Genomic DNA, 19964 nt, shown 5'->3' with positions numbered 1-19964 from the left:
CCAGATGCAGCCCAGTGTGTTTTTAATCTGCAGAAAAAACACATTCATCGTGTTTTCCATGTATTCCAATTGCCCACGTTCACTCCAGTGCAGTCAATAAAAGTAGAACCTGCTGATTTTTTTCTGTATGGAATGCATTTGAAATGCAGCAAACTGCATGTAAACGCACCAAAAAATGCACATTGTTCAAGTGTCAAAGTAAACACATAGAAAACATCTATCAATAACGCATATGCAAAAATATATCCGAAAACACTGAAATTGTGGTGTGAACCACCCTTAAGATAATGAGCTGTTTTTATTTGCTACGTTTCCCAATTTTCTAACAATCAATTTTTTACAAATTGTTAAATAGTGCTTTGATGTTACAAATTCCTATAATAAACACAAAAAAACAAATGCACCTAAAGTGGCTCTAAAGACAGAAGGTGTTTTACTTTACAGGCTAGGTTCACTTTTATTCACCTTTCTTTCTTTTTCTAAATTCCAGCTCCCCTATGTACCAATATAGCATGAATGTACTTTTTTTTTTTACAATAATTAAAGGAAGTGTAAAGTGATTTTTTTTTTTTTAAATAACAAACATGTTATACTTACCTCCACTGTGCAGCTCGTTTTGCACAGAGTGGCCCCGAACCTGCTCTTCTGGGGTCCCTCGGCGGCTGTCTCTGCTTCCTCCTGCAGGTGCTTCTCACGTTCATGCGAGCTCCCTCGCATGGTGAGAAGCATCTGCGGGCGCGCGCTCCCGTGATACAGCCGGCGGCTATAGCCGCTCGCTGTATCACACGGCCGCGCCCCCTGGCGCTCCGCGTCAGTGGATGTGATTGACAGCAGCGCGAGCCAATGGCTGCGCTGCTTTCCATCCATACAATCAGCGGCCAGGCTAAACGGTGGAAAGGACGTCAGGGGACGAGCGTGGGACTTTCGAGGGGTGAGGTAAGTAAAACGGGGGGGGGGGGGGGGGGGCTGGGGGCGCAGGCACTGTCAGATGTTTTTTCACCTTAATGCAAAGAATGCATTAAGGTGAAAAAACATTTACCTTTACAACCCCTTTAAACAGATTTTCATTAAATCTACACTCTCACTCTCTTCATAGCTGTTTAACTGCTTCCCGACCGCCTCACGCAGATATACTGTGGCAGAAGGGCACGTACAGGCAGATTAACGTACCTGTACGTTGCCCTTTAAGAGGTGGCTTGCGGGCACGCCCGCACCCGCTGGGAGCTCCATGAGCGTGATCGCGGGTCCTATGGACTCAAAATCTGCGGGGATACCCGCGATCGTCTCACGGTGAGGAAGAACGGGGAAATGCTGATGTAAACAAGCATTTCCCCGTTCTGCCTAATGACACTGACACTGATCACAGCTCCTTGTAATCGGGAGCAGTGATCAGTGTCGGGTCACACATAGCCCCTCCCCCCACAGTTAGAATCATACCATAGGACACACTTAGCCCCTACAGTACCACCTAGTGCTTAACCCCTTTACTGCCAGTCACATTTACACAGTAATCAGTGCATTTCTAATTGCACTGATCGCTGTATAAATGTGAATGGTCCCAAAATCACATCAAAAGTGTCCAATCTGTCCCCCATAATGTTGCAGTCATGATAAAAATCGCTGATTGCCGCCATTAGTAATATAAAAAAAAAATGTATAAAAATGCCATAAAACTATCCCCTATTTTGTAGATGCTATAACTTTTGCCCAAAGTGTTTGCATAAACACTTATTGCAATTTTTACCAAAAATATGTAGAAGAATACATATCAGCCTATACCGAGGAAAAAAACATTTTTTATATATTTTTTGGGGATATTTATTATAGCAAAAAGTAAAAAATAATGCGTTTTTTTACAAAATTGTCACAATTGTCCCGGAATTTCCCTCCTCATTGACTGAGACAGCAGCGGGAGTCAATCAATGTCAGTAAGCCAATGAGGAGAGGGAGGGGACAGGGTCAAGCTGTGTCTCTGTGTCTAAATGGATACGCAGAGCAGTGGCTTGGCTCGGCTTCCCCCATAGCAAGCTGCTTGCTTTGGGGCATTAGGCAGGAGGAAGGAGCCAGGAGACCTGAGAAGAGGAGAATCTGGGCTGCTCTGTGCAAAGCCATTGCACAGAGCAGATAAGTACGTGTGTCATTTAAAAAAAAAAACAAGACTTTAATATCGCTTTAACTGAAAACCATATTTTTTGTCTTTTATTTACTCCTTTTTGTTGGCTCTTTAACAAATTTAAACACTGAAGGTGTTTAATGGGCTTCCTGATCATGTAATCACTGTGATTGGCTGTCACAGTGATTATGTGATCGCAGCCCATCTTACCAGTTTTCCGATGGCCCTTGGTGAAGGTGAAGTGTACTGTCAATTGGGGGAAGTTGCTTTCTCTCCCATACCCAGAAGCCCCACTCTGTTAGGCTTCATGCACATGACTGTACAGAGGATACGTAATCACTTTCCAAAGATCCACAGCTGCTATGTACAGCTGCCCATTGAGATTAAGTAAAAGATGCAGCTGTACATGGTTATGCGCCTAGGGTTGCGTAAAGCATTCGCAACACACAGATGTATGCTCTGAACACATTCTATCAACATTTGGAGTATTTGCCCGTATGCATGTGGGCAGTGCCAGGGCAAGGTCATCCAGCACCCAGGGCAAAGGTACCAAACTGCACCTCCCTCCTTCCTTTAGGGTTAGCAGTGGTTTGCTGTCACTACTCCTGTCAGTCTTGTAACAGAAGCAACTGGCACAGTGCGGCCCAATCCCTGTGATAAACCATTTTGCCCAGGGCAGCCGTCCCTCTTGTTCACCCCTTGTCTTGGCCCTGCAAGTGGGTACACATAAGCGCAGCATCTTCTTATTTATTTTAATGGGCGGCTTTACACAGCAGCTGCGGTTCCTGGTTCCTAGGAAAGTGATTACACAAGCTCTGCATGATATATAACCCCTGTATGGCGGTGTGCAAGAGGCCTAAGCCCTTGTACACACGGTTGGAGATTCTGGCAGAATGTTTCCTATCGGACCGTCTTGCCGGATATTCCGACTGTCTGTGGTCTGCATTGGACTGATTCCGTCGGAATATCCGACGGACCAACTTTTCCAACTTGCCGGTAAAATTTTCCGACAAAATGCTCCGATCGGACATACTCCGATCATGTGTAGAGAATTCCGATCGGACAAAGTGCCACGCATGCTCAGATCAAATTCCTAGACCAAAGCTATTGGCTACTAGCCTGAACAAAGTCCCGTCCTAACGAAATAACGTCATCACGTTATGTACAATCGGATTTTCCGACAACTTTGTCCGACCGTGTGTATGCAACATCACTTCCGGACCTCTTCCGGAATTAATCCGTCGGAATCTCCGACCGTGTGTACAAGGGCTTAGAGCAGGGGTATTAAATTAAAATTCATAAGGTTCTGGCAGTACAATTTTCTTCCAGCAGAGGTCTGAATCATATGTTAGATATATGTCTGATCCTTGCCATCACAGCCCCGTTTTATATGACATATACCCCCGTTACACCACAGCTCTCCCTTACATCACAACCCCCTTTATTTTGCAGCCCCCATTTAAAACCATGTCCTCAGTACCCCCCTCATATCACAGTCTCTGGTTCACATCAATGTCTTCAGTCCTCCCTCCCCATCACATCCCTTTATATCACATTCCCCTATTTGCATCACAGCCCCTCTTTACATCACAGTCCCGCCTTCAAATCATACTCTCCCTTCACATCACAGTCCTCTCTTCACATCACAGCCCACCCCCTTTTACATCATAGTACCCTCTTTATGTAAGTTTCCTCAGCCCCCCTCCATCACATCACACCCCCTTATATCATAGTTCCCCCTTTACATTAGTGTCTTTAGTCCCCCCTCTCTCTCATCACTGTCCTCAGTCCCCTTCCCATCAAAGCTTTCCCTTTACAGTTCTACCTTACACAGCAGGGCAGAGACCAGAAAGTTCCGCAGGTCTGGATGCAGAGCAGGAGCTGCCCAAATTTTCATGTTAATAAGTGGGTAATTGATGCTATGACCTTCATCCAGACCTGCTACACCTCCTGACTTCCGCCCTGCTGTGAAGATGATAGCAGCAGCAGAGAATGGGGAAGTCACAACATAATCTTGTCTTCACTTTACAGTCACTCTTTACTCCATATTGCCCCCTTTACATCAGAATCCTCAGCATAGGCGTGCCCAGGGATTGTGGCAGGTGTGCCTGGGCATGCCTTAATCTCTATGTGCAGTGCAGATTCCCCCTACTGCATGGGTTTTCCCCCATGTTGGCATCCCATCCCCACAGTGCTGCTGGCTTCCCTCCTCTCCCCCCTGGCTGCTGCAGGGGATGTTTCAGGATGGAGAGCAGGGGAGGGGGCTCCTAAATATGTCATTTACCAGAGCCCTCCTTTTCTAAATGAACACAGTGAACACGCTCACTCACTGTGTTCATTCATAACTGAAGCATAGTAAACTGATTACTATGCTTCACTTTGTGAATGAACAGGAAGCCACTCAGCGCAGAGCATTTCCCAATAATTCACTGTCCAGTGCAGCTGAGGCTACAGAGAAAGGCATGTGTGTTTGAGCTTTGGCGTGCACAGCCTAATGCAATAGGCTGCGCACACCTATGATCCTCAGTACCATCTCCACATCACAACACACCATTTACATCACAAACCCTCCTTTATGTCAGTGTCCTTAGTTGCCCCTTTACATTGAGAACATTAATGTGATGGGGGGCTGCAGAGTCCTTCCCATCAGAGCCCCCCTTCACAGTCCTACCTTACACTGCAGAGCAGAGGGCGGGGGCTGCCCAAGTTTTCATGATAACAAGATTGGTTGCTAGGGTGTGGGTCAGTTCCTGACCTCTGTCCAGATCCGCTGCATCTCTTGCCTTCTGCCCTGCTGTGATGATGACAGCGGAGGTGGGAGAAAACTACAGGATGGACGGGTGAACAAAAAAAAAAAGACACCCAGGCCAATGTCCACTATTTAGTGATGCCTACCTTAGAGCAATAGAGTGGGAAGATGGCAAAAGAGTGCAGATAAATGAGTATTCCCTATGCATGTGCTAAGCAAATGTTGTTTACTTAGGGTGAACCCATGTTTTGTACAAGCAATTGTGTGCAAGAGAAATTTAAAAAATAAAAGGGATTCTTGCTAGCTTATGATTGGTTTATTAACCACTTTAAGACCGGACCATTTTGCTGGTAAATGACCAGAGGTCTTTTTACACTTTGGCACTGCGCTGCTTTAACTGGTAATTGCGCGGTCATGCAATGTTGTACCCAAACAAAATTTGCGTCCTTTTCTTCCCACAAATAGAGCTTTCTTTTGATGGTATTTGATTGCCTCTGCGATTTTTATTTTTTGCGATATAAACGTAAAAAGACCGCAAATTTTGAAAAAAAATGATATTTTCTACTTTTTGTTATTAGAAAAATCCAATAAACTCAATTTTAGTCATACATTTAGGCCAAAATGTATTCAGCCACATGTCTTTGGTAAAAAAAAAGTCAATAATTGTATATTTATTGGTTTGCGCAAAAGTTGTCACATCTACAAACTAAGGTACGTTTTCTGGAATTTACGCAGCTTTTAGTTTACGACTGCCTATCTCATTTCTTGAGGTGCTAAAATGGCAGGGCAGTACAAAACCCCCCCAAATGACCCCATTTTGGAAAGTAGACCCCCTAAGGAAATTGATAAGAGGCATGTTGAGCCCATTGAATATTTTATTTTTTTGCCTCAAGCGATTGAATAATGACAAAAAAAAATTTTTTTTTTTTTTTTTACACAAAGTTGTCACTAAATGATATATTGCTCACACATGCTATGGGCGTATGTGAAATGACACCCCAAAATAAATTCTGCTGCTTCTCCTGAGTACGGGGATACCACATATGTGGGACTTTTTGGGAGCCTAGCCGCGTACGGGGCCCCGAAAACCAAGCACCGCCTTCAGGCTTTCTAAGGGCGTAAATTTTTGAGTTCACTTCTCACTACCTATTACAGTTTTGAAGGCCATAAAATGCCAAGATGGCACAAAACCCCCACAAATGACCCCATTTTAGAAAGTAGACACCCCAAGCTATTTGCTGAGAGGCATGTTGAGTTCATGGAATATTTTATATTTTGCCACAAGTTGCGGGAAAATTACAAACTTTTTTTTTTTTTTTTTTTTTTTCACAAAGTTGTCACTAAATGATATATTGCTCACACATGCCATGGGCATATGTGAAATGACACCCCAAAATAAATTCTGCTGCTTCTCCTGAGTACGGGGATACCACATATGTGGGACTTTTTGGGAGCCTAGCCGCGTACGGGGCCCCGAAAACCAAGCACCGCCTTCAGGCTTTCTAAGGGCGTAAATATTTGACTTCACTCCTCACTACCTATTACAGTTTTGAAGGCCATAAAATGCCAAGATGGCACAAAACCCCCACAAATGACCCCATTTTAGAAAGTAGACACCCCAAGCTATTTGCTGAGAGGCATGTTGAGTCCATGGAATATTTTATATTTTGCCACAAGTTGCGGGAAAATTACAAACTTTTTTTTTTTTTTTTTTTTTTTCACAAAGTTGTCACTAAATGATATATTGCTCACGCATGCCATGGGCATATGTGAAATGACACCCCAAAATAAATTCTGCTGCTTCTCCTGAGTACGGGGATACCACATATGTGGGACTTTTTGGGAGCCTAGCCGCGTACGGGGCCCCGAAAACCAAGCACCGCCTTCAGGCTTTCTAAGGGCGTTACAGTTTTGAAGGCCATAAAATGCCAAGATGGCACAAACCCCCCCCAAATGACCCCATTTTGGAAAGTAGACACCCCTAAATTTAGGGGTACACTAGTGAGACTAGGTAATAAATGGCGGGTGCCCTGAAACTATAAAAAAATAACTAACCAACCAGCGTCACCTGTAACAGTTATATGGTGATCACTGGTGAAAGGGTTAACTAGGGGGCAATCAGGGGGCTTTATGCGGTAGTATATGGGGGTCCCTGGCGCTATAAAAAGCTGCGGCGAACCTAAATACCTACTTGCCTAACTAGCGTCACCTGTGACACTAATACAGCGATCAGAAAAACGATCGCTTATTAGGCTGGGTTCACACTGGAGCGATGCGGGAACGCCACGAATGCGCGGCGGGTTCCCGCATCGCATGCCTCCCGGCGGCAGTTCACACTGCCCTATGCGAACTGCTGGGAGTGTCAGTGAAATGTTACTGACACCCCCAGATCAGTTCGCATATCGCAGTGCGATCTGAAAACTCGGATCGCATGGTGTGAACACCCATGCGATCCGATTCTGCTGCGGGCCAAAAAAAGGGTCCCGTGCGAATTTGCGGCGGGTGCGGCGGGTGTGGCGGGTGCGGCGAATGGCTGAACTCGAATCGCACAGAGATCGGATGTGATTTGCACTGCAGTGCGGTGCGAATCACATCCGTTCTCAAACCGCTGCAATCTGAACCCAGCCTTAGTGACACTGGCGACGGGGGGTGATCACGGGGTTAAACCTTTATTGGGGGGGTTAGGGGGGTACCTTAGAACTAAAGGGGGCTAACCCTAACTGCCCTAACAGTTATTAGTCACAAATGACACCCGCCGGGTGATCAGGGGGTTAAACCTTTATTAGGTAATAAATGGCGGGTGCCCTGAAACTATAAAAAAATAACTAACCAACCAGCGTCACCTGTAACAGTTATATGGTGATCACTGGTGAAAGGGTTAACTAGGGGGCAATCAGGGGGCTTTATGCGGTAGTATATGGGGGTCCCTGGCGCTATAAAAAGCTGCGGCGAACCTAAATACCTACCTGCCTAACTAGCGTCACCTGTGACACTAATACGGCGATCAGAAAAATGATCGCTTATTAGGCTGGGTTCACACTGGAGCGATGCGGAAACGCCGCGAATCCGCGGCGGGTTCCCGCATCGCATGCCTCCCGGCGGCAGTTCACACTGCCCTATGCGAACTGCTGGGAGTGTCAGTGAAATGTTACTGACACCCCCAGATCAGTTCGCATATCGCAGTGCGATCTGCAAACTCGGATCGCATGGTGTGAACACCCATGCGATCCGATTCTGCTGTGGGCCAAAAAAAGGGTCCCGTGCGAATTTGCGGCGGGTGCGGCGGGTGTGGCGGGTGCGGCGGGTGCGGCGAATGGCTGAACTCGAATCGCACAGAGATCGGATGTGATTTGCACTGCAGTGCGGTGCGAATCACATTCGTTCTCATAAACCGCTGCAATGTGAACCCAGCCTTAGTGACACTGGCGACGGGGGGTGATCACGGGGTTAAACCTTTATTGGGGGGGTTAGGGGGGTACATTAGAACTAAAGGGGGCTAACTCTAACTGCCCTAACAGTTATTACAGTCACAAATGACACCAATGCAAAAAAAAAAAAAAAAAAAAAAAAAATGACATTGGTGTCACTGTGACTGGGGGGCAGGGGTAATTGGGGGGGTGATCGGGGGGTAAAGGGGGGGTGTGAGTGTGCCTGGCATGTTCTACTGTGTGTGTAGAGTGTTGGTGCAACTCACCGATCCGCTCTCCTCCGTGTCGGAACGGAAAATACCGACACGGAGGAGAGAATACATCACTTCCTCTCCTGTGTTTACATTACAGGAGAGGAAGTGATGTCACGGGGGATTTCCATTCGTCGAGAGCGATCGCGAGGGGGTGGCCATGAATGAATGGCCGTCCCCTCATCCCTGATCTCTCCCGAACGAATGCCGACCGCCGCAGGCACCGGGGGGGGGCCCGATCGGGCCCCCCACCCGCGGGCAGGCATGGACTTATATATACGCCAATATGCCTGCCCGTGCCATTCTGCCGACGTATATCGTCGTGCGGCGGTCGGCAAGTGGTTAAAGTGAACCCAACTTCACTTTAGTTAATCTTTAAGCCCCTGTACACACCAGCGCAACTTGTCATGTAATTTGCCAGATCCAAATTGCATGACAAGTCATGCCCTATTTGTGTCTATGGAATTGTTCAATTTTTGCACCGACTTTGAATAAGGTTCCTGCGTGACTGTTATGCCGAGTCGAGTGCACTCGGCTACTCTCGGCTCTGCTCGGGACTGCAAGAGGACCCGAGAGCCGCTGAGAGGACCCGAGAGCCGCTGTGATACACAGGACTCTGTATCTCGGCTGCGCCATTTTTAAACTTCAAGACTGCAATGACCAGGCTGCAAATGACACTGGACAAGGCTGCAGATGGATGGGCAAGGCTACAGATGAACGCTGATAAGGCTGCATTGATGGGCATTTAAATGTAAGTTTTTTCCTTAAACTTCCCTCCTAAAAGTTTCTTTCCTTAAAATTCCCTCCCAAACTTGGGGTGCGTGTTATACGCAGATAAATGCTGTAATGTACACAAGGTAGGGCCCAAAAGTGGATCAAGCCCAGGGGCCCCCACCACCCTAAGTCCTGCCCTGGTTACCGGTGACACCAGACCACTCCTTTTTGTTTCAGGACTGTTCTGTCAAATTTTGAATTGTTATTTTCTATCATTTTTGGTTGCGTGGTTAGTGATGCAGACTTGTTGTAGGTACACCTTTCTTTGCTGAGTAGCTACGTTTAAATTACTTTTTTTTTCAGAAACCTGATTAAATCAATTTGAAAACATTTGCATGCCCCTAATAGGGGTTTTAGAATAGGTTTCTGAAAAAGTTTTTAACCACTTCCCACCCGGCCAATGCATATATACGGCCGGGTGGGAGCCGTCTACTTCTGATAGGATGTTAAGGAACGTCCATCAGAAGGAGCAGGATCGCACGCGCAGCGGCGCGATCCCGATGCGCCCGTGTCACCCGGACACGGCGCATCTCAGATCGGCAGGAGGGCTCTCTGATTGGCCCTCCTGATCACATGACGGCCGTGTCCAATCACGGCCGTCATGTGATTAAACAAACAGCCGGTTGCTAGGCAATCGGCTCCTCCTCTCCTCACACAGAAGTCATCGCTGAGGAGAGGAGAGCAGATCGCTGCAGCCGGCTGATGATCAGGGAGTATGAGCTGTTTTTTACAGCTTTTTACTCACTGATCACCAGTCTAGTGTAATACACAACACACCACACAGTATAAACACAGTCCCCACATATGTCCCCAAATAATAAAAACACATGTCCCTAATAATAAAAACATGTCCCCCACATATGTCCCACTAAAATCACATGTTCCAATGATTATCTGCACACATATATACGTGATCACCTGCACACATATGTACGTGATCATTTGCATACATATGTCCGTGATCACACAAACCAATTATTATACACTTAACGAAAAAAATTTTACCAAAAACATGTAGCAGAATAAATTTTGGCTTAAATTTATGACAAAATTTGATTTTATTGGATTTCTTTTAAAATAGAAAAAAGAAAATATTTTTTTTTCCAAATTTCCGCTTTTTTGCGCTTATATCGCAAAAAATAAAAAACGGAGTCGTGAATAAATACCACCAAAATAAAGCTCTATTTGTGCGAACAAAATGATAAAAATTAAATTTGGGTACAGTGTAGCATGACCGCGCAATTGTCACTGAAAGCACTAGAGCGATGAAAGCTGAAAATTGGGCTGGGAAGGAAGGGGGCGAAAGTGCCCTGTATTGAAGTGGTTAAGATACATTTTTCTAAGGTGTATAGTTATGTATTCTCCCCTGTTTGAGGTGTCTGTTTTTGAGACAAAAAACATCTACTTCCTCATTTACTAAGCTCAGGAAACAGTAATTTTGCTAAGTGAACAGTCAAGAAAAGCTTGTAGTACATTTGCATTTATGACAAGTACTGTCTTAAAAGAAGAACAAATGATTATGACTCAGATAATTTTTATGAAACTAAAATTATTGCCAGAATAGGATTCCTAGATTACCTGGATCTCCTAAAGTTTCTACTCTGGTTCCAGAGCCAACATATTATAAAATCCTGGAAGAGGTAGAATAGGCTTCTGATTTATATGGGTACTGAAATCAGTGAATACCAATATTAATCTAATATTCAGCACGAGCATATTGAGAGTATGGCTGTAAATTATGAGACTCCCAAGAAGGAACCCTCCAAACTGTAAGGAGAAGGCAAGCCAATAATGTATATCTTATGCCTTGGAATTCCGTTATATGGAGAATGTATGTAATATTGCATTCTAAAAATGTAAATGTCACACAATACAGGCATTTATTTTCTAGCATTAGAGGCTGTGTGTGAAGGGTCTCCACTAGGTATGTAAATCTAAACCTTAGATGGATGATTATTTTCTTTATATTAGATTATTCCTACGATCTGTATTATGCAGTTGAAAAAGAAGCAGATGGTGGTTTATCAGAGTTTAACTGTAGTCTCATAGATGTCTTTGCCTTCCAAACATTTAAATAAACAGCAACTTCATGAAAATATATTGTAGCTTCCATAGACAGCATTTTTATAGATTTAGTGGGGTTGATTTACTAAAATTGGAGAGTGCAAAACCTGGTGCAGCTGTGCACAGAAACCAATCAGATTCTAACGTCAGCTTGTTCAATTAAGCTTTGACAAAAAACCTGGAAGCTGATTGGTTTCTATGCAGAGCTGCACCTGATTTTGCACTCTCTCGTTTTAGTAAATTAACCCCAAAGTGTATCTAAAGCCAAAACAAAACATGAACAATGATTTGAAACCCAGTGAAGGGTTTATGTCTGTATTTTATTGGGGATTTTCCTTTACTTCCTAAGACACACAACAGGAAATTAATGGAAATGTATCATGCCCTCACAGACAATTGTTCCCTACTGGAAGATCTCCTCTGAAAAGTTCTAGCGACAGCTGTGAAAATTTGGATATATGTGTGAAAGAGATAAGTATTATAGAAAAAAATCTTAACAAAGTGTCTTAACGTGGATGTAAACCCTCACATATACCCAGTAAAGTGAATAGCCTCAGATGATACACTGAGATTAACCTCCCTGGCGGTTTGATCATGTCAGGAATTTTGTACCAAAAGCGGTACAATTTTTTGCATGGAAATTTGGTGTTATGTATTATAGGCCTGCAATTCTTAGTAATTACTCTAGTAGACATCCCAGATGTGATAAAGTTTGAAACACAAAATTATGAATTATAATCTAGTAAATAATATAATTTTATTTAATAATGTAATGCGAAATAATGAAATTTGTCAAACAAAGAAAATGTAATAAACATCCTGAGTGTGATCCGGACAATGGAACCTGCTTTCTTTTCGGACTTTCTTTCCATTGCTATCTCTCTTTGAACAGCAAACCACGCACATCCTGGTAGGTGCTGCCTTTTTTGCGGTTGGTCATGTAGTCCATAAAGTGATGACCTGTTAGGCGTTCTGGGTTGGCAACGTCAACAGCACGTCATCCAGGTCTGTTCATAGCTACTGATGGCGCCTGGTGTTTGAAAAAAATTTGCTCAGCCACCTTCCAGATAAAATCAGCATGAACAAGAGGCTTGTCACTGTTTGCTTTTTATAGAAAATATGAATTCCAAAGGCATTGTTCCAGAAGATGCCGGAAAATCTTTTTCACATTTTTTTTTGCTGTTTGCGCATAGCTAGATAAAATGTCATTGCCTGATCGACTCTGTCGACCCCTCCCATAGTGCAATTATAGTCTACCACGACTTGTGGCTTCAGCACATCTTTCCCACCTTTTGTGTGGACCATGGCAGTGGAGGTATTGTGCCCAGTGCTCATGAGACACACGTCCTTCTTGTCTCGCCATCGCATTGCCATTATCTAACCCTTCTGCCAGGCAACCATTACTCAGTTTTTTTTTTTTTTCTTGGCAAACATAGATGGCATGTTACGTCGGTTAGGCCTAACGGTACCATAGGCATCAGTCTTGTTTTGTAGCAAAACCTCAAACAGTTCCGAAGTCCTGTAGAAATTGTCCATGGTCACACAATATCCCTGGTTCAGCAATGGCTCCAGCAGTGTAAGGACTGATGATGTGGCCATCCCATAGCGGCTGTACCTGGGGTTGAACTTCGTGCCTTTACCTGTGTAAATGACCGAATTACAGATGTACCCAATGGATGACTCGCAGAGCATGTAGGATTTGATGCCAAACCATGCTCTTTTGGATGCAAAAAACTGTATGCAGCTTAGGCGTCCCTTGTAGACCATCAAACTTTCATCCACGCTGACGTCCCTTTCTGGCACGTAGGTCCGCTGGAAATTGGTCACAATAATTTGGCATACCTCCCAGATTTTTTTTAGTTTGGGTGCAGGATGCGTGGCCTCATCAAACTCTTCATTGTTCGTGAAGTGGAAATACTTCATGATGAGGGAAAACCGGTATTCGGACATCACGGTGCCAAAAACGGAGTGGCCAGTAATTTATTGGTGGTCCAGTACTATTTCTGGAGAGGTTTCCCCACCACCCCCTGAAGAATGATGGGTCCCAGAAACTGCCAGATGTCCTCTTTAGTCACTGGTTCTCACTTTCTGCTTTGGGAAAACCTGGCATGCCGCGTAGCGGATTGCTGCTCTTGGTAGCGATTTGTCTCTGTGACAATTTTTTCAATTACCTCCTCAGTGAGGAATAATTGCAGGTATGCCAGAGGGTTGTCACGCTCGACATCTACCTTCCTTCCAGGTGATCCAGTGAAGGGGAATCTTGGCGGAAAGAAGGTGACCTAACATTTAATATAGTCAACAAAGTCTGCTAATTAAAATATCACATTAATGCAACTTTTATGTAATGCAGCAGATATTTTTGCGTAAATTGTCAGCATAACTTTAAGATACTATTTTTATATTGGGTTGACAAGGGCAAAAATTATTATGACAATAACTTTATCATAGGTTTGCATTCACTAAAAATTCTGATAATATTGTGCTCACCTATGTAAGTATTTGATGGGCAAATGTCATTCAGATCATCCAACATCATTTTTTGCGACCTACGGATTCATATTGGGAGGAAATAGAAGAAGATCACTTCTAATAACGATGGCTGCAGTTAGCAATAGATCACTACAGAAGTGATCTACTGCTGTAGGGAAAAGCAAGATATACTGTAGCTGCAACAGGTCTGCCTGAGCCTCCGTACTGACAGGACATGTGGTGAAGTCACTTGTGATGTCACTACACTGTAGTGTTTACATTTACTTCTACAACACATTCTTATGGAGCAATCTGCAGAGAAGCATTAGAAGCTGATCTTTTCAATTCATGGGCTTAGTGCCGGACACTATCTGTCACTGATAGCCAGCAGTTCCAGCTTGAACCCTGGCCAGGGTCCACATGAGCCATTATTTCCCAATGCTTATTCCCAGTGCCACTGAAATAGAAAGCAGCTTTCCCAGGACTGTTTATAAATGGCACTGGAGACTCATGTTATTAAGGCTCCATCTTTTTACTCATGACAGCTTGTTCAAAGAGACTTTCCTTCTTTGAAAAGTTTAAAAACCACTGAATGATATTTAGGGAGATAATATCCTATATTTGATATAGTGTAGTAGAAACAAGGATTTAACACTTTGAGAAGCAGTTTCAGCCAAACATGTATAGCTGTGCTCAAATATTTGCACACCCTGGCAGAAAACATGACATTTTGGTATTGAAATTGAAAATATGAGTGATCATGCCAATAAACTCTTATATTTAAGGGTAGTGATCATATGAAGCCATTCAATATCACATAGTTGTCACCTCCCAGCTTCTGGCACACTGTAATCTGGAGTGACGAGACCAAAATAGAGATTTATGGGCACAACTAGGGATGGTCCCAATGTTCAAGTCGAGCTGTATATAGTGAATAAATAGGGATTAGGCAGGTAGTTAGTGTAATGTGCAGTCGGTCAGTGTAGTATATATAATACAGTGCACTCAGTGTATTATATACAATACAGTTCAGCGTATATAGTATATATAATAGAGTTCACAGTATATAGTGCAGTTGGTATAGTATATATAATAGAGTTCAGCGTATATAGTGCAGTCAGTGTAGTATATATAATACAGCGCAGGGTATATAGTGCAGTCATTGTGGTATATATAATACAGTGGAGAATATATAGTCCATAATGCAGTGTATTGAAGTGGTTAAGGGGAACCCTATGACAGAATTAAGAAAAAAAAACTGTGTGGGGTAACCCCCCAAAATCCATACCAGGCCTCTTGGGTCTGGTATAGATTTTAAGGGGAACTCCATTCCATTTTTTTTTTTTTTACAAAACAGTGTGGCCCCCTCCCAAAATCCATACCAGGCTCCTTGGGTCTTTTTTTGGGGGCCAGCATGCAGCGTGATTGATGGTGGATTTACATTGCGGGACACTTTTTTTTTGTTTTTTAATAAAGGAATTATCAAAAGAATGTCTCTTGTGGTTTTTACTTTTAGACACTTTTTTGGTGAATGGGTAGGGGTACAATGTACCTTCTACCCATTCACATAGGGGGGCCGGATCTGGGGGCTTCCAGATTCCGATAAGCCCCCACCCACAGACCCAGACAACCACCAGCCTAGGTTGATGGGAAGAGGACCAGGCCACATGCCCTCAACATGTTGATGGGGACAGTTGAGGGCATGTGGCCTGGTATGGGTCAGAAAGGGTGGGTGCTCGTCTATTCTGGCCCCCCTATTCTGACCTGCCAGGCTGCATGTTCAGACAAGGGTATGGATTTTGGGGAACCCACACCAATTTATTTTTATTTTAGCGTGGAGTTCCCCTTAATATCCATACCAGACCCGAAGGGCTTGGTATGAACTGGTGGGACCCCCACGCCGCTTTTTTTCATAGATTTTTTCATCTAGATTTCCGGGAGCTGGCAATACATTACAGCTGCAAGTTTAGATTACATTTTTTCCCTTAATGCCCCGTACACACGACCAGACTTTTCAACATCAAAAGTCTGACGGAATGATTCCGGCAGACTATTCGAACGTGTGTGGGCTGCACCGGAATTTTGATTTGCAAAAGTCTGACAGACTTTAGAAATGGAACATGTTTCAAATTTTTCCGACATAACTCTGCCAGACCCAGAAATCCGCTCGTGCGTGTGCTAGTCTGACGGACTAAAACCGACGCTAGGGCAGCTATTGGCTACTGGCTATGAACTTCCTTATTCTAGTCCAGTCATACGTCATCACGTTCGAATCCGTCGGACTTTGGTGTGATTGTGTGTGGCCAAGTCCGTTCATTCGGAAAGTCAGTCAGAACTCTGTCAGAACTCCGTCAGAACTCCGTCGAAAGTCTGCCGGACTTAAGTCCTGTCGTGTTAGAAATGTCATTATTGCTGCGGCATGTCCTATACATCGCACAAAATGCGCCACTTTGCAGGCAGATTAAGGAGACCCCCACTAAGGAGGCATGATGTTTAAATGAATATTTTATTTTTATTTTTTCACTTTAAAGGGGTTGTAAAGGTTTGCATTTTTTCACCTTAATACATCCTATGCATTAAGGGGAAAAAACACCCGTCAATACCAGCCCCCCTGTTTTACTTACCTGAGCCCATTCACCTGCTGCGCCCGCCCCCAATGTCCTCTTAGCCGCTCAGCCTGGCCGTTGATTGGCTAGAGTGGATGGATTGAAGGCAGTGCAGCCATTGGCTTGTGCTGCTATCAATCACATCCAATGACGCGGTGCGCGGGGGGCGGGGCCGAGTGATACAGTGAGCTGCTCCTGAAAAAAACGATTGTTTTAAAAACTTTTTTTTTTTGCATTGATAAATGTCCCCCAGGGCAGTACCCTGGTCCCCATACACTTTTTATGGCAATAACTTGCATATAAGCTTATAAAATTAGGACTTTTGATTTTTTTATGTTCGTGTCCCATAGACTTTAATAGGGTTCACATGTTCACTAGAACTTTTTGCCTGTTCGAGGTGTTCTGGTGCAAACCGAACTGGGGTGTGTTTGGCCCATTTCTAGTTACAACCATAAACGCTATGTTTGGAGAGGGGTCAACAAGATCTAGGGCAAAGAATACCATCCCCAGTGAAGCATGGTGAAGGCTCACTGATGTTTTGGGGGTGTGAAACTTGATGGTAAGAAGAATGAAGCAAGTTATCAAAGAACACTGGCAGACGATTTGCATTCTTCTGCATGATAGGAGGCTCTGGGAGTTTCCAGCATGACAGCGACCCTAAGCACAAAGCCAAGTTGACCCTCCAGTGGTTACAGCAGAAAAAGATGAATGTTCTGGAGTGATCATCACAGTCTCCTCATCTTAATATTATTGAGCCATTCTGAGGAGATGTCAAATGTGCAGTTCATGAAAGACAACCAAAGACATTGCATGACCTGAGGGTATTTTACCAAATCGAATCGGCAGCTATAGACAACTATTACAAAAGACTGCACACTATCATTGATGATAAAGAGGGCAATACACAGTATTAAGAACTAAGGGTATGTAGACGTTTAAACAGGGGTCATTTCATTTTTTCAAATGCCATCTTTTGTTTTATGATTGTGCCATGCTGTTATGACCTACAGTTAAATATGAATCCCATAAGTATTACCAATTCTCCGAGGGTATGCAAACTTTTGAGAACAACTGCAGCTTGTTCAAGCAAGCTTTGACAAAAAAACATGTAAACTGTTAATACTTACCAAGTCACTATGAGACTTGTTCTCTATATTCTGTGAAAAAAAGCTGGTTGATCCTGCTATTCTCTATCTCCACCTTCTGTCCATTCCCAATTCAGCTAGGTATTTTGCAGCTGTGGTGGCAACTCTGTACATGCTTTTTTTTTTAGTTTTTATGCGTAGCTTTTCTTGCCTATCACATTAGAGCAGCTCATGTGACTATAGAATCACACCTGTGAGCATATACACAGTGGTAAATGACAGCCCACTCCCTCCCTCCTTCTCCATACCCACTAACCAGCTAAACACAATGAGGGTGAGATATTGCATCATGATTGATAGAGGCTTCACCTCCCTCTTATTTTAAGACACAGGCTAGAGGAGTGTGACACAGACTGTGGGCGTCAAAAATCCACCCACACCATGTAATTTACACAAAATAATAAAGATTTGATTTCAAATATACATTTGTATGCCAATTAAAAAACAGTTTATTGATATTACTTATTTGTTTTTACGCTGTATTCCAAAGGCTGTTTTTTTTATTTTGAACATGTGACCGGCAGCAGGGGACTAGAAGCTCCTCTTGCTTATGTTTCCCTGCAGATAGGCTAGGAAAGAGCTGGGTCATGTGACAGCTATATATTGATTAGAAAAAATTACTAAGTTTTTTTTTTTTCATTACAATAATTACAGTGCCATCATCCATATGCAGAAATAGAAGAGGCAATATAAATGAAACAGTGTGTTTTTAGTGTAAAGTCTGACTGGTCTTCAATACGGTACAGAGTTTAGATCACTTGAAGATCAAGTCCATTCTGATGTTGCAAGAGTCACTGGCCCTTATAAATGACTCCAAGACTTTATACACACTGAGCATTTAGGTGCATGCAGAAAGCATAAGCGTACCCCCTAGCTTTGCTGTCAGCTGCCTGTAAAACCCTATGAGAAGCTGAAAGCTGTTGTGACTGAACAGTGCACTGAGTGCTACCAATGTTTAGACTAGTATGTCCCCAGACAAATATTTGGAACACAAGATGTTTTCAATATGAGCATTCGTCTTCGTGTTCAGGCATAAAAACACATTCAGCTTCCCCTGTCTCTCTAGAAATATGTAATGTATACGTCGAGTACTGGTTGGTGGGATGTGTGTTTTTTAGGGGGTCTAATCTCTTTTGCCCATGAGGCCCTGATTTTTGGGGTGTTCCAGCAGTGTCCTGAGGGGGATGTTGGAGTAATAGCATGATGTGGCACTTTACACTACCCACAACCTTAGTTTATATTACTATAATTTACATATAAAGTAGGGCTGTGGTATATCAGTAAATATGAAATAAAGAACTTGAGGTACCCTTATAGCTGGTACTATTTGAATGGAATAGAACGATGTAAAATGGCCTAGTAGTGTAGAACCAGTTTTAAAGATGATGACATCAAGTGCCCAAATGCATTTTTGTAGATATTCAGGGAATCATTTCTGACCCACAAGCTGCGCAATGCCCTGTACACACAACCGGTTTTCTCCATCAGAATAAACTGACGGAATTCCGCTGAAGCCATCTTACGCACACGTGATCACAACAAATTCCAACCATCAAGAACGCGGTGACGTACAACATGTACCGCGGGACTAGAAAGGGGAAGTCCAGTAGCCTATAGCTTCCGTCTCATACTTGCTTTAGAGCATGCATCATTTTTGGTCCATGGGAACAGCATACAGACAAGCGTTTTTCTTGATAGGAATTGGTTCCGTTGGAAAAATTTAGAACATGTTCTCTTTCTAGGTCCATCAGAATTTTCGACGTAAAAAGTCTGATGGGGCATACACACGATCGGAATATACGATGAAAAGCTCCTGTCTGACTTTTTCTGTTGGAAATTCCGCTTGTATGTACATGGCATAACACTTGTCACATTGTCTAATATTTGTATGAAGTCCACTGAAAATTGCATGCTAAAACATTTTTTAGATCCAGAGATTACTACAGCTAAAGGTTCATGCAAATCCTACTATTTTTTGAAAGTCAAGTTTGGTCTTAACACCTTCTGACTTTCTCTTCCCCATTGTTCAGTAAGACTGCCCATCACGTTAAAGTGTTTGTAAAGGAAACACTTTTTGTTTAGTAAAGAAGGATCAAAATTCCTATCAGGCTAATTGGGGCATCTGTATCCAACATCTTAAACCTGAGATACTACAGGAAATAACTAGAAATCACCCAGTTATAGACTATTGTCACCACAACATTTGTTCAATTTGGATGATGCACCCATGCTTCTTGCTCTGATGAGAACTCTAAACTTTGGTTTTCATAATATACTTTTAAGAGAGGCTTTTTATTTTTAATATTGTGGACACATTGACCAGTTTCTCCATACTACTTGTCAAGTCAAAATGACCACTCATATC

Source organism: Lithobates pipiens, unplaced genomic scaffold (assembly GCF_037356315.1).
Source record: "Lithobates pipiens isolate NorthernLeopardFrog02 unplaced genomic scaffold, aLitPip1_a1.2 Scaffold_1, whole genome shotgun sequence".
Lineage (NCBI taxonomy): Eukaryota > Metazoa > Chordata > Amphibia > Anura > Ranidae > Lithobates > Lithobates pipiens.
This window is presented reverse-complemented; position numbering follows the sequence as displayed.